The sequence below is a fragment of the Vicia villosa genome, unplaced genomic scaffold (assembly GCF_029867415.1).
Source record: "Vicia villosa cultivar HV-30 ecotype Madison, WI unplaced genomic scaffold, Vvil1.0 ctg.001512F_1_1, whole genome shotgun sequence".
NCBI lineage: Eukaryota > Viridiplantae > Streptophyta > Magnoliopsida > Fabales > Fabaceae > Vicia > Vicia villosa.
In genome coordinates, this window is record NW_026705645.1 from 157,121 (window position 1) to 177,929 (window position 20,809).

At 35.4% G+C, this 20,809-nt stretch overlaps 1 long non-coding RNA gene across 1 annotated transcript; it reads left to right on the forward strand.

Moving 5' to 3' along the window:
• Positions 1-1,373: 1,373 nt before the first annotated feature.
• On the forward strand, positions 1,374-2,653 carry LOC131635571 (uncharacterized). The gene is made up of 3 exons (XR_009293831.1): positions 1,374-1,715; positions 1,813-1,953; positions 2,489-2,653. It is a non-coding gene; the product is annotated as an uncharacterized LOC131635571 (long non-coding RNA).
• The last annotated feature ends 18,156 nt before the right edge of the window (positions 2,654-20,809 follow it).

The following is a 20,809-nucleotide window of genomic DNA, read 5'->3' on the forward strand; positions in this document are numbered from 1 at the left end:
TCTCTCCCCTTTTGTATGTGCATAAAACATATTGTAAAAAATGGTATTTTTTTTAAATTTGGAATAATTTTTTTCTTTTGTTTTGTATTTCTTACAACTTAATTTTTATTTTTGATGTTTCAAAATTTTAAGCTCCTACATTTGTTCCTCTTTTAGTTTTTCTTCGGATCTACAAAAGATTGTGGATCTACAAAAGAAATATATATTTTTTATAAAATGATTATAATTAGTTAACAATGTTAAAATTTTTACATTAACAGTAATTAACATAAAAAACAATATATATATATATATATATATATATATATATATATATATATTTGAATTCTAACTATAGGCTCTGTAAAACTAGCTGGTAGCTGGTTGCTGATGACTTTTAGCTGGTAGCTGATAGCTGGTAGCTGATAAGTTAATTTGAGTGTTTGGTGAATTAATTGTTATACTATTACTAGCTGATAAATATAAAATGACATAAAAGAACATTATTAATTAAGAAATTGATAGTCTCATTATATTATTGTATTATATAATTAAATTAATTTTTATAAAATAAAAATACATATATTAGCAAACACATGCAAAAAAATTAATATATATTAAAATTAAAAATAACATCAAAATATATCGAACAATTATATATAAAATTTTAAATGAAATTATATAATAAAATTTATATATAGATTTAATGAAATATATAAAATAACATAATTACGATTTTGAATTCAATTATACTAATTTAAAATAATAATCTCATATATATATATATATATATATATATATATATATATATATATATATATATATATATATATATATATATATATATCTATATATATATTGTATTTTTGTTAAAATAATAGGGGTATAAATGAAATAAAAAGTCACAAGCTAAAAACTACTTTAAATAGCTTTTGAGAGAAAAACTAAAAGCTAGTAAAAAAGCTACAAGCTAAAAGCTAAATGATAGTTACCAAATTAAACTTTTTTGTTAATATGAGCTGAAAAGCTAAAAGCTCTTTTTTTTGATGTTACTCTATAGTCATTTACATATCTACTTTTAATATAATAAAGTACATGACATATGAAATTCTTTTATTATCCCTCTAATCACCAATTTGAGGGTGATATTCGGGGACATAATGGTAATTGGATCTCCTTTAATATTTTAATTAAAATATATATTCCTTAATCATTGCATACCCTTTCAATTGTCTATTTTATTTTCCATCATTAATACTAACGTGAGAAAAGGTATTGGAATTGTGCAAATCTTCTTGGTTACAGCAAAACCTCCTCCTCCACGCTTTTTCCAAGTAAAAGCCTTTCCAACAATATATTTTGTAAATCTTTCTTGAAAACACAATTTTATAAAGCCTTTCCAACCTTTTTCTCTTTGTTGTCTCTCTCTTCCATCTCTCTGATTTCTCAAACCCATCTTCCACCTTTCTCTGTTTTTACAATGTCTTCTCTCTCTCTTACTACATCATCTCTTTCTATTTCTCTTCTTTCATATTATTTCAATCTTTCTATTTCTCTTTTTCTCTCTTCTCTTTCTATCCGACGACTGAGTCTTCTACCTCAACCTTCCCCCTTCTTTTTCTTCCCCACCTTCATTCTGTAATAACATCATCACCATCCTCTTCTAACTCTTTTGTGGTTTGTTTTTCAGGTTATAGACGGATTGAGTTTTGCCGGTGAATTTTGAAGCTAAAAAAGTATGGGTTTTGTTTGGTTTTCTTATAAACTTAGGGTTTTGATTCTGTAGATAGGATTTTTGTAGTTGATTTGATGATTTTGTGGTTTATTTTCCAGGTTATAGGTTGGATCCGATTTTACCGGTGAGGGATCTGAAATTGAAACCACGGGAACATCAGATCTGAAATTGAAATCACTGAATCTGATATCAAAACCACCAGATTTGAAATCAACTCTCATCTTCTTCATACTTACAAGGTCTGTCTATTCACTTTTGCCATTGTTTTCCATGTTTTGATATGTTAAAAGGTCATACTTTTTATTTTCGATTTTATTGTGTTCAAAGTCAAACTGTGAGCAATATGTGTGTGTTGCAATGCTGAAATGTTGATGTTGCGGTTTTTCGATTTTTTTCCTTTTGTGTTTTTCAGATATCGCCTTTTTCATCTTTCAAATTTCACCTTGCTCAACTTTTGTGTTTTTACTGTTGCGATTTTTCGCCCTCATTCAAATAAGTTTGTATTTTTATTTTATTTTAGAAAGCCTTTTATAAGTGTGCAGTTGTTTTTTTGATAACTGGGTAGCCAATCCAATGAGTTATTTGTTAAATAAATCGATATGTTAAAATTTATTTATAATTGTAACAACAACTATAAATTTTTTATCCTAATTATTTTTCTGTAAGTTAAATGTAGCAAAGATTTGTCAAATAATTATTATTTTTTAAAATATTTTTAAGTTTATATTTTTAATTTATGTTTGAGATTTTTAATTTGTTATATGTATTGAATAGGATTATGAAATGGAACAATGGAATGGAAGGATGGTATCCAAATTCAAGAGGTATCAAGAAGATTATGATTTTGACATCAAAAGTATTTGTTATATTGTAATCAATTATAGATTAATTCAAAATGGATATTTGTTCTTTATGTTAATGCAACTTTTATTATTATTCTATTTGTTGTACCCTTTGTTTATATTTGTTACGACAATAATATATTATTATGATCTTTAATATGAAAACAATATTATTGTCTATCTTTAATCTTAATTGCATCTTGAAATATTGTATTTCCAAGTATATTATTGTCTTTCATATTATTGAATTTTTAATTGTATTGATGACAAAAGGAGAATACAAAAGTGAAGTTGTGAGATTGGTGGCAGTTGTAACGCCCGGAAATTCGATTATTTGTTTAATCTAGACGTTCAGAGTGTTTAGTGAAGTTTTTTCGTATTTTGAGACGATTTAGTCGGTATTAGTTCGGGATAGCGGATTGATATTTAATCAAGAGTTTTGATATTTTCAGTATTAGAAATATTATTGGAATAATATTTGAAGTTTTGGGAATTTTCTGAGTAATTAAGATTAGACCGAAAATATTCGATTTAGTCGAATTTAGATTGTCGGTGTTATTTAAGGGTACATTTGGAATTATTAAATTGAAGTCGGAAAATAATATTAAGAATAATATTATTTATAAGTTGGAATTATTATATTGATGGAATATTATTAAAGGTGATATAATTGATTATTTTGAGTTATTATTCTTATTGGGCCTAAATTAGTTTGTGAAAAAGAAGTGAAAGACTAAGCCCAATTGAAAGTGATAAATTAGGGTTTTAGAGAATGAGAAGTGTAGTTTGTCATTTTGGAGAGAACAAAGTTTGAAGAGAAGAGGAGGCAAGCCAAGAGGAACAAGCTTGGAGATGCAATTAGAGACCCATTGAGTTGCTTCAATTGATAAGGTAAGGGTGGGGTTCTCTTCCTATAATGGGGCTTATGAACAATTGTATATGGGAAATTAGATGTGTAGATTTATTACATTATCTTATATTGATTGTTGCTGGAAAAAGAAAAAAAAAAGGAATTTGTTTAAGTTAATCTGAAAATAGAAATTGTTTATGGTGTTGATGTGCATTAGAAATAGAAATAGAAATAGAATATGGAGAAAAATTGACGGGTGGCATGATGCTTGACGGCCGGTTATGTGGGAGATCTGGGAACCCATTGTTTCTTTTGGTTTTGTTACGACAGAGGAGATGTACGTCTCAAACTAAACTTGGCTTTTTCATCATTGTTGGAATGAGAAATTCTGAGATAATAATTGATATAAACTTTCCTATTTATATAGGTAGAGATTTGGTGGAGTGGGGAGAGAAGTCTAGAAGTATTTTGCATATTTAGTTTTATATATTGGCCTTTATGTCATTTGATAGTAATTGAATAATGGAATGTGTCAAGGTGTTTGGCTTTTCTATAATGTTTGTTAAGTTGTCATATTTTTGTATGCATTAAAATTTGGTTTAGAAAGATAAGGTTATTTCTTTTGTTTAGTGGCAATGAAATGTCTTGATAACAACTAGAGTTGTTCTGTTTTTTTTTCATTTGCATACTATTATCTAATACATATATAATGGCATGTTATAAATGGAAATGAAATAGAGATTTTAAAATGGATAATAATTAGAAACAGTAGCAATAGTAAACCAGTAGAGTAGGACTAATTGAATGCAAAACAATCCCGCCCGGACGGAATAGCCGAATTAAGCGGTATAATTAGTTGTCTGGAATTTGACGAAAATTGACGTGGTAGCTAAGTTTAATTAGTACATTAACGTGGTGGTGTTCTTTTGTCAAAGTTGTGATATTAATCGGTCGATTAAATTAATAGTTGAATTAATTTTTATAAGCCTATTTAATTGGAATAAACTTGAACTTAGATTAATTATTCGGTTTGTCAATAAATAACGGTATCTTTAGAATTTAACCGAACGAATCGAATAACCGGTAAAGAATAGAATTGTATCCAAACTAATCGGTCGAGTTATGTTTTGTGACTTGGGAGTATAACCCGAAAATTCGTAAAGTCGTGAATATTAAGGATTTAACCAGAAATTTGATAACCGATAGTGACGCGGGATGTATCCGATTAGTTAGAGAATATTAGGTGAATTAATTTTGGTTAGTTGATAGTGGATTAGTGAGTTAATTAGAAGACTAATTTATAGAGAATTATAAGACTAATTTGACTTGGCTTAATGTGTCGATTTGTTGTGATGATTTTGTCAGTATATGAAGTTATATGTTTGTGGTGTTACGCCGAAACATGATGATGTTGTGATGATCTTGTTTATATGAGAAGTTGTATAATTGTAATGATGTATCGAAACATGACGATGTTTGTGGTGATTGATAATATGTGAAGTTGTATATATTTGTGATGATAATTTTGTGACTAAGTGAAGATGAATGATTAATTGTGACGTTGAATTACCTCTAATAATTGGTAATTACCAGTGATGTAGGCGTATGTCTCGCAGTGACGTGTGATTGTGATGAGTATGTTGCATATGTCTTGTTTGTCGAGTCACATTGCATATGCATACTCAGTGACGGCCTGGATTGGCAAATTAGTGACGAAGGCTTATGCCTTGTGCCTCAGAATTGGGCAATTGGTGACGGGGGCTGAAGCTCCGATTGGTACCTCATGCATATACATGAGTCATGTCCCATTTGTCTTATGTGATTCATAGCTGTGACGTTTTGTGACGATATCGTGATTGTATATTGTGACTTGTTAAATGATGGAAGTATGTAAAAATATGAATTGATGATTTTATGAATAGTATGATGATGTCAATATTTGTGAATGCGATTAACTGAATATGTCTGGTGTGACTTATATGTGATGTTTTGTGATTAGCCGTATATGTGATGTTTTGTAATTAAATGTATATGTGATGTTTTGTGACTAGATGAGTGACTTATATGTTGTGATGTTTTGTGACTAGATGAGTGACTTATATGTTGTGATGTTTTGAGACTAAAATTGTGATTTATACTCGTGACGTATCATGATTTGACTTGCAAGTGAATGAATGATATGTTTATATATAATTGATGCGATTGTGAAGTAGTGTGACTTATGATGCGATGAGAAGTATGTGAGATTTGTGAGTTAGTGAAAGTATGAGGTGTATGACAATATTAATACTGGTGATGTGATAACTATATATGTCTGAATCCTAATATACAATTTATCATACGCTCACTTATATGATTTGATATCTCACCCTTTTCTCTTGTTCGCCGTTGCCTTTATATTGGTAACGTGCAGGTGTTCGGATATGAAGATTTAGTAGCTGTTTATTGAGTCGGTTGTCGCTCTGATACGTAGCACTCGGAGGGATGATCTATGTTGTTTACCATGTTGTTGTTTATTGTTTTATCTTAGCTGAACATGATGTTATTGATTTAAAGATTTAGAACTATGATTCCGCCATGTTCTAATAAAAGAAGTTATTCTGTATTGAATTGTATTATATGCTGAGTATCTGTTTAATTGATGAAAGAAGTGCTATGTATCTGCTAAATGCGATGATGTGATTTGTTGTTAAATGAATATGTGACGCCTCATTTGTTTGTCGAGAAATTTTTAAATACTCTGATATTTTCCGCATTATAATTGCTGGGTTGAAATGGGGTGTTACATTAGTGGTATCAGAGCAGGTCGGTCTGTCCGGCCAATGTTGTCTAATTGTTGTCTATCCCTTGGTACGCGACGAGTGTGTGAACACTGTCGGTACTTGTTTGTTTTGATTTCAGTAATTAGTTTGACGATAAGTGGGGGAGAAGCCTTGCTTCTCGAAGGGGTTCTGTTGTAAGAGATAGTCTGGAATGCTGTCGACAAGCGTCGGTGCAAGCGCTGTTGAGAGTTTTGGAGGTTATCTGGATTTGAAGACGACGTGAAGTTAAGAATGATTTTGAGAGACGGAATTTAGAGAGATGCGATGTTCAGCATGATGGAGGAATGTGAAGTTGTCGATACGGGTAACCTTTGTATGAAATGCCGATGTTTGAAAAGTGATAGAGTAATGAAGTTGCGGTGGGCTTTATGTTGGACTCGCATAAGTAACTGTCGGATGTGGTCGATGCTTAGGGTTGTGAATCGCGAGTTCGAGTTGGAAACTCGAGGACGCGCGTAGCTTGTAAAAAGAATTGTTGTCTCCGTGATATCAAGACTAGAATTTCGATGAAAGAATGCATCTCTCGAGTTATAAGGAGTTATTCTAGAGGCCATTTGGAACGTGCGTAAGTCAAAGAAAGGTGAGTTTCGGAGTGAGATCTCCGTAAGCAAGTCGCAGAAAATTCAGAATCATTGTGAAACTTTAAAAATTCATAACTTTAGTTTCGGATATCCGATTTGGGCTGCGTTTGAAGCGTCAGAAAGATAAAGAGACGAATTGTATTATAAGAAGGATTGTAGAGAACTTTTTTTTATCACCAATTTTATGTGAGGAGGACTTGATTGAGACGAGGTGAATGGTAAAGTGCGAGTATAGAAGTAATTTTGAAAATGGAAAGGTGTTGACGATTGTGTGATGCTAAGTGACTATGAAGAGGATTTTGTAAAATGTTTGGATGTCGGTGTCTCATCGACGAGATATATTGAGTAGGAATTTGTGGGAGTTGTAAAAACCCAAAGTGAATTATTGGATTATGACGTGTTGTTGGAATTGAGTGAAAATTCGGAAATGACGCTATTATGATGTAACAGCGGTTTATACTCCACTATGGTTGTCGAATACTAATTGACAAATTGGGGAACTGATCACCCTCAATCCATTGTTAATGGTAGACGGAAATCGTGTTGGATGTTATAGCTTTGTCTTGCTACCTTAATAGTGTGGAAAGAGTATTTATATTTTATCGTGAAGATGGTCGCACATCAGTTTGTTTAGCTTGATGAGAGGAGTGGTTGAGTAAGAGTTTGACGAAGTGAACAATCTGGGGTAGTGAGTTTTGTGCAAGCGGATGTCGCAAAAAGGGAAAGATTAGAAGTACCAAGTGAGCAATGGTGTGCTGATGAGAATTAAAGCAAGTCTGTAGTGGATTGAAAATTTGTAAACTATACAGTTGACAGAATTTTAATGAGGACAGTGACTTAAAGAAGAATTATCAGAGTTGCGCAACGGAAGCATTGCGTTGCACTGTTGTTATACGACTTGTAAGAAGTGAAGGACGATATGTCAGAAGACTGTGAAGTGGAGTTATCTTGATGTTTGGATTGATAGACTATTGGAATAAGTGCGATGAGCCAGGATGCTGCATTGGGTGGTAGATTATTGTGAATCTGGTAAGAATAGTAATGTGTTTGTGTTCTTGTGGAATCGTTGTTGTGTCGGAGAAGTAGTGATTAAAGTGTTACCAAACGCGATTTGGATATTTGAGAATTGGACACAAGATTTGGTTGCGATGGTGTTGTCAAGTAGATTTTCGAGGACGAAAATATTCTAAGTGGGGGAGAGTTGTAACGCCCGGAAATTCGATTATTTGTTTAATCTAGACGTTCGGAGTGTTTAGTGAAGTTTTTTCGTATTTTGAGACGATTTAGTCGGTATTAGTTCGGGATAGCGGATTGATATTTAATCAAGAGTTTTGATATTTTCAGTATTAGAAATATTATTGGAATAATATTTGAAGTTTTGGGAATTTTCTGAGTAATTAAGATTAGACCGAAAATATTCGATTTAGTCGAATTTAGATTGTCGGTGTTATTTAAGGGTACATTTGGAATTATTAAATTGAAGTCGGAAAATAATATTAAGAATAATATTATTTATAAGTTGGAATTATTATATTGATGGAATATTATTAAAGGTGATATAATTGATTATTTTGAGTTATTATTCTTATTGGGCCTAAATTAGTTTGTGAAAAAGAAGTGAAAGACTAAGCCCAATTGAAAGTGATAAATTAGGGTTTTAGAGAATGAGAAGTGTAGTTTGTCATTTTGGAGAGAACAAAGTTTGAAGAGAAGAGGAGGCAAGCCAAGAGGAACAAGCTTGGAGATGCAATTAGAGACCCATTGAGTTGCTTCAATTGATAAGGTAAGGGTGGGGTTCTCTTCCTATAATGGGGCTTATGAACAATTGTATGTGGGGAATTAGATGTGTAGATTTATTACATTATCTTATATTGATTGTTGCTGGAAAAAGAAAAAAAAAAGGAATTTGTTTAAGTTAATCTGAAAATAGAAATTGTTTATGGTGTTGATGTGCATTAGAAATAGAAATAGAAATAGAATATGGAGAAAAATTGACGGGTGGCATGATGCTTGACGGCCGGTTATGTGGGAGATCTGGGAACCCATTGTTTCTTTTGGTTTTGTTACGACAGAGGAGATGTACGTCTCAAACTAAACTTGGCTTTTTCATCATTGTTGGAATGAGAAATTCTGAGATAATAATTGATATAAACTTTCCTATTTATATAGGTAGAGATTTGGTGGAGTGGGGAGAGAAGTCTAGAAGTATTTTGCATATTTAGTTTTATATATTGGCCTTTATGTCATTTGATAGTAATTGAATAATGGAATGTGTCAAGGTGTTTGGCTTTTCTATAATGTTTGTTAAGTTGTCATATTTTTGTATGCATTAAAATTTGGTTTAGAAAGATAAGGTTATTTCTTTTGTTTAGTGGCAATGAAATGTCTTGATAACAACTAGAGTTGTTCTGTTTTTTTTTCATTTGCATACTATTATCTAATACATATATAATGGCATGTTATAAATGGAAATGAAATAGAGATTTTAAAATGGATAATAATTAGAAACAGTAGCAATAGTAAACCAGTAGAGTAGGACTAATTGAATGCAAAACAATCCCGCCCGGACGGAATAGCCGAATTAAGCGGTATAATTAGTTGTCTGGAATTTGACGAAAATTGATGTGGTAGCTAAGTTTAATTAGTACATTAACGTGGTGGTGTTCTTTTGTCAAAGTTGTGATATTAATCGGTCGATTAAATTAATAGTTGAATTAATTTTTATAAGCCTATTTAATTGGAATAAACTTGAACTTAGATTAATTATTCGGTTTGTCAATAAATAACGGTATCTTTAGAATTTAACCGAACGAATCGAATAACCGGTAAAGAATAGAATTGTATCCAAACTAATCGGTCGAGTTATGTTTTGTGACTTGGGAGTATAACCCGAAAATTCGTAAAGTCGTGAATATTAAGGATTTAACCAGAAATTTGATAACCGATAGTGACGCGGGATGTATCCGATTAGTTAGAGAATATTAGGTGAATTAATTTTGGTTAGTTGATAGTGGATTAGTGAGTTAATTAGAAGACTAATTTATAGAGAATTATAAGACTAATTTGACTTGGCTTAATGTGTCGATTTGTTGTGATGATTTTGTCAGTATATGAAGTTATATGTTTGTGGTGTTACGCCGAAACATGATGATGTTGTGATGATCTTGTTTATATGAGAAGTTGTATAATTGTAATGATGTATCGAAACATGACGATGTTTGTGGTGATTGATAATATGTGAAGTTGTATATATTTGTGATGATAATTTTGTGACTAAGTGAAGATGAATGATTAATTGTGACGTTGAATTACCTCTAATAATTGGTAATTACCAGTGATGTAGGCGTATGTCTCGCAGTGACGTGTGATTGTGATGAGTATGTTGCATATGTCTTGTTTGTCGAGTCACATTGCATGTGCATACTCAGTGACGGCCTGGATTGGCAAATTAGTGACGAAGGCTTATGCCTTGTGCCTCAGAATTGGGCAATTGGTGACGGGGGCTGAAGCTCCGATTGGTACCTCATGCATATACATGAGTCATGTCCCATTTGTCTTATGTGATTCATAGTTGTGACGTTTTGTGACGATATCGTGATTGTATATTGTGACTTGTTAAATGATGGAAGTATGTAAAAATATGAATTGATGATTTTATGAATAGTATGATGATGTCAATATTTGTGAATGCGATTAACTGAATATGTCTGGTGTGACTTATATGTGATGTTTTGTGATTAGCCGTATATGTGATGTTTTGTAATTAAATGTATATGTGATGTTTTGTGACTAGATGAGTGACTTATATGTTGTGATGTTTTGTGACTAGATGAGTGACTTATATGTTGTGATGTTTTGAGACTAAAATTGTGATTTATACTCGTGACGTATCATGATTTGACTTGCAAGTGAATGAATGATATGTTTATATATAATTGATGCGATTGTGAAGTAGTGTGACTTATGATGCGATGAGAAGTATGTGAGATTTGTGAGTTAGTGAAAGTATGAGGTGTATGACAATATTAATACTGGTGATGTGATAACTATATATGTCTGAATCCTAATATACAATTTATCATACGCTCACTTATATGATTTGATATCTCACCCTTTTCTCTTGTTCGCCGTTGCCTTTATATTGGTAACGTGCAGGTGTTCGGATATGAAGATTTAGTAGCTGTTTATTGAGTCGGTTGTCGCTCTGATACGTAGCACTCGGGGGGATGATCTATGTTGTTTACCATGTTGTTGTTTATTGTTTTATCTTAGCTGAACATGATGTTATTGATTTAAAGATTTAGAACTATGATTCCGCCATGTTCTAATAAAAGAAGTTATTCTGTATTGAATTGTATTATATGCTGAGTATCTGTTTAATTGATCAAAGAAGTGCTATGTATCTGCTAAATGCGATGATGTGATTTGTTGTTAAATGAATATGTGACGCCTCATTTGTTTGTCGAGAAATTTTTAAATACTCTAATATTTTCCGCATTATAATTGCTGGGTTGAAATGGGGTGTTACATTAGTGGTATCAGAGCAGGTCGGTCTGTCCGGCCAATGTTGTCTAATTGTTGTCTATCCCTTGGTACGCGACGAGTGTGTGAACACTGTCGGTACTTGTTTGTTTTGATTTCAGTAATTAGTTTGACGATAAGTGGGGGAGAAGCCTTGCTTCTCGAAGGGGTTCTGTTGTAAGAGATAGTCTGGAATGCTGTCGACAAGCGTCGGTGCAAGCGCTGTTGAGAGTTTTGGAGGTTATCTGGATTTGAAGACGACGTGAAGTTAAGAATGATTTTAAGAGACGGAATTTAGAGAGATGCGATGTTCAGCATGATGGAGGAATGTGAAGTTGTCGATACGGGTAACCTTTGTATGAAATGCCGATGTTTGAAAAGTGATAGAGTAATGAAGTTGCGGTGGGCTTTATGTTGGACTCGCATAAGTAACTGTCGGATGTGGTCGATGCTTAGGGTTGTGAATCGCGAGTTCGAGTTGGAAACTCGAGGACGCGCGTAGCTTGTAAAAAGAATTGTTGTCTCCGTGATATCAAGACTAGAATTTCGATGAAAGAATGCATCTCTCGAGTTATAAGGAGTTATTCTAGAGGCCATTTGGAACGTGCGTAAGTCAAAGAAAGGTGAGTTTCGGAGTGAGATCTCCGTAAGCAAGTCGCAGAAAATTCAGAATCATTGTGAAACTTTAAAAATTCATAACTTTAGTTTCGGATATCCGATTTGGGCTGCGTTTGAAGCGTCAGAAAGATAAAGAGACGAATTGTATTATAAGAAGGATTGTAGAGAACTTTTTTTTATCACCAATTTTATGTGAGGAGGACTTGATTGAGACGAGGTGAATGGTAAAGTGCGAGTATAGAAGTAATTTTGAAAATGGAAAGGTGTTGACGATTGTGTGATGCTAAGTGACTATGAAGAGGATTTTGTAAAATGTTTGGATGTCGGTGTCTCATCGACGAGATATATTGAGTAGGAATTTGTGGGAGTTGTAAAAACCCAAAGTGAATTATTGGATTATGACGTGTTGTTGGAATTGAGTGAAAATTCGGAAATGACGCTATTATGATGTAACAGCGGTTTATACTCCACTATGGTTGTCGAATACTAATTGACAAATTGGGGAACTGATCACCCTCAATCCATTGTTAATGGTAGACGGAAATCGTGTTGGATGTTATAGCTTTGTCTTGCTACCTTAATAGTGTGGAAAGAGTATTTATATTTTATCGTGAAGATGGTCGCACATCAGTTTGTTTAGCTTGATGAGAGGAGTGGTTGAGTAAGAGTTTGACGAAGTGAACAATCTGGGGTAGTGAGTTTTGTGCAAGCGGATGTCGCAAAAAGGGAAAGATTAGAAGTACCAAGTGAGCAATGGTGTGCTGATGAGAATTAAAGCAAGTCTGTAGTGGATTGAAAATTTGTAAACTATACAGTTGACAGAATTTTAATGAGGACAGTGACTTAAAGAAGAATTATCAGAGTTGCGCAACGGAAGCATTGCGTTGCACTGTTGTTATACGACTTGTAAGAAGTGAAGGACGATATGTCAGAAGACTGTGAAGTGGAGTTATCTTGATGTTTGGATTGATAGACTATTGGAATAAGTGCGATGAGCCAGGATGCTGCATTGGGTGGTAGATTATTGTGAATCTGGTAAGAATAGTAATGTGTTTGTGTTCTTGTGGAATCGTTGTTGTGTCGGAGAAGTAGTGATTAAAGTGTTACCAAACGCGATTTGGATATTTGAGAATTGGACACAAGATTTGGTTGCGATGGTGTTGTCAAGTAGATTTTCGAGGACGAAAATATTCTAAGTGGGGGAGAGTTGTAACGCCCGGAAATTCGATTATTTGTTTAATCTAGACGTTCGGAGTGTTTAGTGAAGTTTTTTCGTATTTTGAGACGATTTAGTCGGTATTAGTTCGGGATAGCGGATTGATATTTAATCAAGAGTTTTGATATTTTCAGTATTAGAAATATTATTGGAATAATATTTGAAGTTTTGGGAATTTTCTGAGTAATTAAGATTAGACCGAAAATATTCGATTTAGTCGAATTTAGATTGTCGGTGTTATTTAAGGGTACATTTGGAATTATTAAATTGAAGTCGGAAAATAATATTAAGAATAATATTATTTATAAGTTGGAATTATTATATTGATGGAATATTATTAAAGGTGATATAATTGATTATTTTGAGTTATTATTCTTATTGGGCCTAAATTAGTTTGTGAAAAAGAAGTGAAAGACTAAGCCCAATTGAAAGTGATAAATTAGGGTTTTAGAGAATGAGAAGTGTAGTTTGTCATTTTGGAGAGAACAAAGTTTGAAGAGAAGAGGAGGCAAGCCAAGAGGAACAAGCTTGGAGATGCAATTAGAGACCCATTGAGTTGCTTCAATTGATAAGGTAAGGGTGGGGTTCTCTTCCTATAATGGGGCTTATGAACAATTGTATGTGGGGAATTAGATGTGTAGATTTATTACATTATCTTATATTGATTGTTGCTGGAAAAAGAAAAAAAAAGGAATTTGTTTAAGTTAATCTGAAAATAGAAATTGTTTATGGTGTTGATGTGCATTAGAAATAGAAATAGAAATAGAATATGGAGAAAAATTGACGGGTGGCATGATGCTTGACGGCCGGTTATGTGGGAGATCTGGGAACCCATTGTTTCTTTTGGTTTTGTTACGACAGAGGAGATGTACGTCTCAAACTAAACTTGGCTTTTTCATCATTGTTGGAATGAGAAATTCTGAGATAATAATTGATATAAACTTTCCTATTTATATAGGTAGAGATTTGGTGGAGTGGGGAGAGAAGTCTAGAAGTATTTTGCATATTTAGTTTTATATATTGGCCTTTATGTCATTTGATAGTAATTGAATAATGGAATGTGTCAAGGTGTTTGGCTTTTCTATAATGTTTGTTAAGTTGTCATATTTTTGTATGCATTAAAATTTGGTTTAGAAAGATAAGGTTATTTCTTTTGTTTAGTGGCAATGAAATGTCTTGATAACAACTAGAGTTGTTCTGTTTTTTTTTCATTTGCATACTATTATCTAATACATATATAATGGCATGTTATAAATGGAAATGAAATAGAGATTTTAAAATGGATAATAATTAGAAACAGTAGCAATAGTAAACCAGTAGAGTAGGACTAATTGAATGCAAAACAATCCCGCCCGGACGGAATAGCCGAATTAAGCGCTATAATTAGTTGTCTGGAATTTGACGAAAATTGACGTGGTAGCTAAGTTTAATTAGTACATTAACGTGGTGGTGTTCTGATCGGTCACCATTTCTAGTAAGTTTCCACACCTTTTTCCGATCAAAAGTTGTAATCTTGGTAATACAATGTGGCATTGTTTTAAGTTTTTATATAAGTTCCTTAGTTTTTCGGTTGTTTGAGCTTTTACATTATTAGTGTGTTTAAGCTTCATAAAAATGCCATTTTATGCGTTGGTTGTTAGTATGTTGTTGGCCAGGTTAATCCCGAGAAAGATGGCGCTCCGAGGCGAGAAAAAGGAGCTGAAAGAGCTAAAGAAGAGGCCAACACGGGCACCCGTGTGCACCCACACGGCCGTGTCAAAAGCTGCCTGGAAAGTGGATTCTGGAGAGCAAAACAGAGGTTTTACACGGGCACCCGTGTTCCTGCACACGGCCCGTGTGGAAAAGTGCCCAGAAAGTGAATTTTGAGGTGAGGGCCAGATGGACAACACGGGCACCCGTGTTCCTGCACACGGCCCGTGTTGTTGAGCGCGGGCAGATGTTCTAATTTTGATATTTTGGAAACCTTGGGCCTCATTAAGGGTATTTCGGTCATTCCGGATACTGAGTGAGTGAAGCAACACTACTAAAACCTAACAGGAATAGAAGAGAGGGATCTGGGATCATCAAGCAGAGAGAATTACAGAGAAAGAAGAGTCAAGGGTTTTGGAAGAAGATCTTCAAGAGCACTGGCGATTGGAGATCATATCAACCACTAATTTCTTGTAATGACTTCAATTACTCTTGTTGTTTTCTTTATCATTATGAGTAGCTAAACAACACTATGCTAGGGGTGATGTCCCTGAATCTTTTTATGTGATGAATTGTCACAACCGTTGTTGATGAATTTGATGTTCAATTATAAATTGAGTTTTTGATTCATTGTTCTTAATGCTTTATTATATTGGAAAGTATCTTATCGTTCTATGGTTAGGGTTTGGCGTGACAAACCTCCCTAATGCTTGTGAATCAAAACACTTCCGGCAAATCGCTTAGGAATAAGGATTGCACTTTAGTGATCATTCATTCTAGACTCTAATGCATAAAAGACCTAATACTAAATTCAGTTATTGAGGAATTGAGATTGTCTAATTAGTGTTAAGGGGTTCTTCACTAAGGAATTAGGGAGAACTATTTATAGAATTGATACACAGTTATAATTAAATCATCTCATGAACACGGTGGTTTCAAGGAGTTACATAGGATTCATACATCTACCTTAGCATATCTGCTCATATTTGCACCAAGCTATCTTTTATTTAGTGTTTTATTTATTTCTAGTAATTCTAATTAATCAAACAAACCAAAACAACCCCCATGATATTTTTGTTCAATTGAATCATTGTGAAACTTGTAGTTTACACGCAGTCCGCGAGTTCGATACTGGGTATTTACCCTTCTTTACTACTACATCGAGGAAATAGTACACTTGCTATAATTTTCCGATCAAGTTTTTGGCGCCGTTGCCGGGGACTGCCAAACTATAAGCCGAACTCTAAGTCAATTGAAATTTTGTTGCTCTGCGACCAAAATTTTATTTTTATCTGTTATTTTAATTTCGTTGCAGTCTTGTATCTGTTCTAACTGTTGTCTAACTGTTTATGCGAGGTCAGACCTCAGCTAAATTTTCCTTTGACACAGAACCAGAAAGAGCTCTGCACGAGAGACGCCGCAAGGCAAGACTTGAAAGACTGGCAGCACCAAGTGCAAGTCTTAGTGTTCCACATCAGGAAAGCGACGACGAAGTGTCTGTGCACTCGGAGCACAGCGACTCGGACTTTGACAGGGAGATAGTTCAGGAACCAGTTAACATGGCTGGAAATCAACCCCCTGCAGAAAGATTGTTAGGGGACTATGGAGGGGCAAATGCTCACCCCAACCGGATGACTATTGTTAATCAACCTGTGAATGTGGCACATTTTCAATTGCATCCATCCACCATTCGCCAGTTAGAGAGCAAGCCGTTCTCCGGAAGAATTAACGAGGATGCAAATAAGCATCTTCAGAGATTTCTCACTACGACAACTTCATTGAAGATCGAAGGTCATTCAGAGGAGGCTAAGAGACTTGTTATGTTCCCGTTTACACTTACTGATGACGCAGAGGAGTGGTTTTACTCACTTCCGGCTGCAAGTATCACGACATGGCAAGAGATGGAAACGGCATTCCTCAATGAATATTTTCCTGCGTCGGTGTTTATCCGAAAAAGATATGACATTGTCAATTTCAAACAAAAAGAGGGGGAATCATTGGGGGATGCATACAAGAGGTTCAAAAGGTGTTTGACTGCATGTCCTACTCATAACATGGACGCTACCGAGCAAATGCAGAATTTTGTGAATGGGTTGCGACTCAAGACAAAGCAGCTTATTGATACCGCTGCTGGTGGTTCAACAAATTTTGCTACAGCCACAGTTATGAAAAGGATCATAGAGGCAATTGCTGCTAACGAGCATCTTGAGTTGTATGATCGAACCATGAACCAACCGGAGGGTAAAATTGATTTGAAATTGCCAGAGCAGGTTGTTAAGATGGAGGATCAGATTGCTGCAGAGGTAGAGAGAAGGTTAAAAAAGATGAATATTGGAACTCAGACAGTAGCACAGGTAGAACCAGTTAAAGCGGTTCTTTGTGAAATATGTGGTGGACCGCACTTTGCTATGCATTGTGTAGCAACTCAAGAACAGGTTGAGCAAATTCATATGTTGAGGCAAAACAATCCTTATGCCAACACATATAATCCGGGGTGGAAAAATCATCCGAATTTCTCATGGAAAGACCAGCAAGGAAACGTCCAGAAGCAGGTTCAAGGACAACAACCATATCAGCCTCAGACTCAACAATACCAACCACAGGGACAACAATATCGTCCGCAACAACAACCATACCAGCAACCTCAACAACAATACCAACCACAGGGTCCAAGAAAGGCGGATTGGGAAATTGCCATTGAAAAGATGGCCGCTCAGAGCTCCCAATTCCAAGAAGAGACACGTAGCAATTTAAGGAACACCGGAGCCTCAATTAAGAACCTTGAAGTACAAATGAGTCAAATTGCTCAACACCTTGCAATTCCGCAAGCACCAGGAGCCCTCCCAAGCGCAACTGTTACTAATCCTAAAGACAATCAAAAAATCAATGCCGTCACCACACGGAGAGGGAAACCACGTAAAGTGGTGGAAAAGGATTCGGAGAGTGAGGATCAATTGCTTGAGGTGGAGCTGGACATAAGAGAGAATGAGCAAGTGGAAGAAGAAGTGGTAACACCAGCACCAGTTACGAAAGAAAAAGTATTAACACCAACACCAGAAGTCAAGCTGCCTTACCCTCAAAGAAACAAGAAAAAGGGGCAGCAAGAAAAGAATTTTGAGAAGTTCTTGGAACTATTCAAAAAGCTGGAGCTGAACATTCCGTTGTTAGAAGCACTTGAGCAAATGCCCACCTATGCCAAATTCATGAAGGACATCATCGCTAAAAAGCGAACCATTGCAGACCACCCCATTATTCTAACAGAAACTTGTAGTGCTATTTTGCAGGGCATGAAGATACCAGTGAAGAAGAAGGATAGAGGAGCAGTTACTATCCCTTGCACTATTGGAGATAGATCTTTCAAGAGAGCTCTAATTGATCTGGGGGCAAGTATCAGTCTCATGCCTCTATCCATCTACAAAAAGTTGGGAATTGGTGCAATCCAAGACACTCGGATGACTCTCCAATTTGCAGATCATTCGGTCAAGCGACCTTACGGAGTCGTCCAAGACGTCCTTGTGAAAGTGGATAAGTTTGTGTTTCCGGTAGATTTTGTAATTCTTGAAATGCCAGAAGACGAAGAGATGCCAATAATTTTGGGACGACCATTCTTGGAAACGGGGAGAGTCATGATAGATATGGATGGTGGCACTCTGACTTTGAAGGTTTATGATGAAGAGTTAAAAATCAATGTTCATAATACCATGAAGCATAAAGAGGATATTGGCACTAGTAGCAATATACAAGTGCTCCAACAAGTGGAAGAAAGTGATCATGTGGAGAGTGTATTGCAATTACCTCTCGAAAAAGTTTTGAGCATGTCAATTTTCGGAGAAAATGAAGAAGCCGATGATAATGACTTGGAGGTAGTATCAATGTTGGAAACTCAACCTATCTTTAAAGGTTCTCGAACACATAGGTGGGAAGATTTAAGGCAACCAATAGCGTTGGGTTGCAATGAAGAAAAGCCAAAAAGTTCAGAATTGAAACAGCTTCCGGAGAATCTTAAATATGTTTTCCTCGATTCTGAAGAAAAATGTCCCGCCATCATTAGCTCGAGCTTGAAAAATATACAAGAAGTCAAGTTAATTGAAGTTCTGAAAAAGTTCAAGGGGGCTATGGGTTGGAAGATTGAAGACCTCAAGGGAATAAGTCCTACGATGTGCATGCACAAAATTCTCATGGAAGAAGATCACAAACCGGTGGTGCAGCCTCAAAGGAGATTGAACCCAGTTATGAAGGAGGTAGTGAGAAAGGAAGTTGTGAAGCTGTTAGATGCAGGTCTTATTTACCCGATATCAGACAGTTCATGGGTGAGCCCTGTTCATGTGGTACCTAAAAAAGGAGGTACAACAGTGATAGCTAATGAAAAAAATGAGTTGATTCCTACCAGAACGGTCACTGGGTGGCGAGTATGCATAGACTACAGAAGACTAAATCTGGCCACAAGAAAAGATCATTTTCCATTGCCATTCATTGACCAAATGTTAGAAAGATTGGCCGGGCATGACTACTATTGTTTTCTGGATGGGTACTCTGGATACAACCAAATTGCGGTTGCACCGGAGGATCAAGAGAAGACAGCCTTTACTTGCCCATACGGTATCTTCGCTTATAGAAGGATGCCGTTCGGGTTGTGTAATGCCCCAGCGACTTTCCAAAGATGCATGACTTCTATTTTTGCTGATATGCTTGAAAAGCATATGGAAGTCTTCATGGATGACTTCTCGGTTTTTGGTTCCTCCTTTGATAATTGTTTGGCTAACCTTTCACTTGTTTTGCAGCGATGTCAAGAAAGTAATCTGATCCTAAACTGGGAGAAGTGCCATTTCATGGTACGAGAAGGCATTGTTCTTGGTCATAAGATCTCCCACAGGGGAATAGAAGTTGATCAAGCTAAGGTGGAGGTTATCTCAAAATTACCACCACCTGTGAATGAGAAAGGTATTCGAAGTTTCCTTGGCCATGCGGGATTCTACCGCAGGTTCATAAGGGATTTTTCTAAGATAGCCAAACCACTCACCACTTTGTTGGTTAAAGACAGGACTTTTGTATTCGATAAAGAGTGTGCCGATGCATTTGAGACACTAAAAAATAAACTAGTGTCGGCACCCATTGTGATTGCCCCTGATTGGTCTCTACCCTTTGAGATCATGTGCGATGCTAGCGACATTGCAGTGGGGGCTGTACTTGGACAGCGAAGAGAAAAATTGCTTCATGTTATTTATTATGCCAGTCACGTTTTGAACCCTGCACAGATCAATTATGCAACCACCGAGAAGGAGTTGCTAGCTGTTGTGTATGCCTTTGATAAATTCAGGCAATATCTGTTGGGTTCAAAAGTGATTGTTTATACTGACCATGCTGCTTTAAAATATCTCTTTGCCAAGCAGGATTCAAAACCCAGACTTCTGAGGTGGATTCTACTTCTCCAAGAGTTCGATGTAGAGATTCGCGACAAGAAAGGGTGTGAAAACACTGTTGCAGATCACCTTTCACGAATGTCACCCATTGAGGAGACAGAAGAGCGGCGTCCAATAAAGGATGAGTTTGCTGATGAACACATCCTAGCTGTTATTGGAGTGCCTTGGTTTGCTGATTACGCAAACTACCTTGTTGGCGGTATAATACCCGACGATTTTGATTCTAACCGCAAGAAAAAGTTTGTTCATGATTGCAGGTTCTATCTATGGGATGACCCTTACCTATACAAGAGAGGAGTAGATGGGCTGATAAGACGATGTGTGCCTGAGGAGGAGCAGAAGGATGTGTTGAGAGCATGTCATGACTCGGAATATGGAGGGCATTTTAGTGGGGATCGTACTGCCTCCAAAGTGTTGCAGTCAGGATTGTACTGGCCATCATTGTTCAAAGATTCCCAGGAAATGGTAAAAAAATGTGATAAGTGTCAGCGTACTGGGAACATTTCAAAAAGAAATCAAATGCCCCAAAATTTCAT